The following is a 3,828-nucleotide window of genomic DNA, read 5'->3' on the forward strand; positions in this document are numbered from 1 at the left end:
CATCTATCTTTTTCACTCTATTAGGTTAGAGGAATAGAATATCTAAACATTAAGCAGTTAAGTAGTGCATCTATCTATCTATCTATCTGTCTGTCTTTCTTTTATTTATTTATTTGTTAAATTTATTTGCTGCCCTTCTGTAGGGCTATTCTGGGTGACTTATAACAGTAAAATGGAAAACAAATGATAACAAAAATGTAACCATAAAAATAGTAAAGCAATAAAACAAAAGTAAACAATGAAAGTACAAGAATATGAATTAAATTTTTCTTAACAATAAGGAATAATTGCTTTTTGTTGTTTACAAATAAGTGCTCATTCATTCATTCATTCATTCATTCATTCATTCATTCATTCATGTATTTGATAGCCCACCTTTTCCGCAGGAGCTGAAATAGACATGATTAAGAATCTATTTTTGTTTCCATCTCAAGATATCAGTGGAATACTGACTAGTTCTCGGACAGATCTTTAAATAAAATTTAAAAAAAATCAAGGCAATGAAATTGAGAATTTGTTTTATGTAGTAGTTAAGACTTCAGGCTAGGACATTGAGTTCCAGTCCTGCTTTAGGCACAAAGCCTAAATGTATTAACGGGTTGTGAACCAGTTTGGTATAGTGATTAAGGCAGCAGTCTGGAAACTGGGAGATAGTGAATTCCAGTCTTGCTTTAGGTACAAAACCAACTAGGTGAGCCTGGTCCAGTCATTCTTCCTTTCAGCCTTAGGAAGCGGACAATGACAAACCACTTCTGAGACCCAGCCAAGAAAACTGTACAGATCCTGGCAGTTGCCAGGAGTCAGCATTGATTTGAAGACATATACACAGAAATTAAAAGGGTTATTCTACTCAGATGAGAAAAATACACATGACAAAAAGCAGTTCCTTAAACCTCTCTTTTGGGGTATCCAGAGATCCACAGCAGATCTCACAGTCAACTGAATGGACATTCAATAGCCTAGTAGCTGGATTATAATTGTAATTATTAATTGAAGCCAATGATGAGAGCTGCTCGAAGTTCACTATACTCTGAATGAAATAATTTCATGTTTTCTCTAACTCATCCTGTTTTATGTGCTTGTTTGTTTTTTCTTTCATGTCCAGCTCCACTATTATCTGAAAAAAGTCTCATTTAATAACAGTGCTGGAGATGTAATTTCCTTTGACATGAATGGGAAATTGTTAGTTGGATTTGATATTATAAATTGGATAACATTCCCAAACCAATCCCTTCATCGAAGGAAAGTTGGGAAACTCGATCCTTGGGCTCCTCAAGAGAAGATGCTTATGATTAATGATAATGCCATCACTTGGCATAGTAGCATTAACCTGGTAGCCTCAAATTTTTATTTTCTATGATTTTCAGTTGACAATATTAAATCCCTTGTCATACAAATGTGCACAACTGTTAACATACAAAGATGGCGGACAAAGACTACAGGATTGCATTAAAAGAATGCAATATTCTTTAAAAATACAATTGTGTATTTGTATAAAATAAGGCCTGTCAGATGGCTTGTTTGCCCATCAGCTAGGCAATTCAATTTAAATTGCGTTCAGCTAGGCAATTTTAAATATTTGTTTATTTAACATTATGTACATAATTTATTTGTCTATATTATGTGTGTGTGTGTGTGTGTGTGTGTGTGTGTGTGAGAGAGAGAGAGAGAGAGAGAGAGAGAGAGAGAGAGAGAGAGAGAGAGAGAGAGAGAGAGAGAGTACATATACATATACATATACATATACATATACATATAAATATACATATACATATGATGGCTTGTCTGACAGAGAGTGACTGGCCCAAAGCCACCCTGCTGGCTTTTGTGCCTAAGGCAGGACTAGAACTCACAATCTGCTAGTTTCTAGGCCAATACCTTAGCCAATATAAGATAATTAGATGATAGCTAGATAATGGATGGATGGATGGATGGATGGATGGATGGATGGATGGATAGATAGATAGATAGATAGATAGATAGATAGATAGATAGATAGATAGATAGATAGATAGATAGATAGAATATTACATATTGTATATAATGTACTACATATATTATATATTAAAATTAAATTAATTGAATCAAAAATAACATTATTAAATTATAAAATATTATGTACAAAATAACTATCTATTTCCTCTGGTTTGGTGGCCTACAGTATACCCCTATGGCAATGTCATTTCCCCCCCCTTTTGTATTGACCCAAAAAACTTCCTAGGAAGTTTTCTAGAATCCTAAAATGCTAAGGAAATAAATGTTACAGAAACTCAGTATGAACTCAGTGTAAATGTAATGTAACGTAAATACATGCCATAAGTATGTCCGAATCCTATTGTGACTAGTATCCAGATGGGCAATTCAAAAACTTCTGTAGACATATCAGTCTTTAAAAATCTAAACTTATGTTCTGAACATTTTCAAATATTTTTCCTGAAGGGTAAAGCTTTACTTTTTCTCATTTATGGATTAGACTATACCCACATCTGTTTGTTCTGTTAGCTGCCATCCTGGTTATTTCAAGCAAAAGCAAGAGGAGAAACCACCTTGCTGCTATGACTGTATTGTATGTCCTGAAGGGAAATGGTCAGACTTGAATGGTAAGAGCTATCACTTGACTCTTAATAACCCTAATTTGCTTTCCTTCTATATGGTGGTAATACCTATGCACATACACAAAGTTGATGGCAGAAAAAGAGTACCAGAATTATTCAAACTTATTGTTTTAATTTAACTCATCATTGTTTAAAACAATATATTTCATCAGAGAATTTTATTATAGCAATAAAACAATATCAATTACATATAGTGACACTATTGTAATTAATAATTTAAGACATATTTATTCAAATTTCACAGGTGAAATGTTAAGTTAGCTGAACTAAAGTAATCTTATTTTAAATATTTTTTTAAAAAAAAATCAACCTGAAATAATTAGTAGCAAAACAGTGCAGTTCCATATTCTTTTCTTTGTAATCTGCACATTTCAGTGAAGACCTGTAATAATATTTTTCTTCATGTTGTTTTAGGAACACTTTAGTGGTTTAGAAGTCTGCTGTTCTTACTTAAATATTCAAAAGCCTGAATTAAATAAAAAGAAAGAAATATTTAGATTGCTTGACATTTCATTCCCAAATTGTTAGAATTGTAATACAATGCCATAAATAATTAATTCATTGATTGTGACCATATAGCTAAGTCTTCTCTAGAATAAGCAGTAATAAACTGGGTTTAAAACTAAAATATAATTCTAAATCACAATAATCATAATATTTTTGTACTACTGAGGATAGTAATATCTATGAAAAAACAATGAGAATGAGTCTTGCCATTTTTTTAGATGCTGAAGACTGTTCAGGATGCAAAGAAGATCAATATGCAAGCAAAGATAAAACTTCCTGTATTCCCAAGAGAGTAACTTCCTTGACTTACGAAGAACCTTTGGGCATTGTTTTGACTATTGTGGCCCTCTCATTTTTTTTATTCACAGCTATGATTTTTGGAATATTTTTGAAACATCATCACACTCCCATTGTCAAAGCGAACAACCGGGATCTCACCTACATTCTTCTCATTTCTCTCCAGCTCTGCTTTCTTTGTTCATTGCAGTTCCTTTTTAGGCCTGGGGTTATAATATGTCTCTTTCGACAAATCACTTTTGGACTCATCTTCTCAGTGGCTGTGTCATGTATCTTGGCCAAAACCATCATTGTGGTTTTAGCTTTCCTGGCCACCAAGCCAGGATCCAGAATGAAAAAGTGGGTAGGGAAACAATTGGCAACCTCCATTGTACTTTCCTGCTCTCTTGTCCAAGCAGTCATTTGTATA

Source organism: Protobothrops mucrosquamatus, unplaced genomic scaffold (genome assembly GCF_001527695.2).
Source record: "Protobothrops mucrosquamatus isolate PMUCROS unplaced genomic scaffold, P.Mucros_1.0 scaffold2150, whole genome shotgun sequence".
Taxonomy (NCBI): Eukaryota; Metazoa; Chordata; class Lepidosauria; order Squamata; family Viperidae; genus Protobothrops; species Protobothrops mucrosquamatus.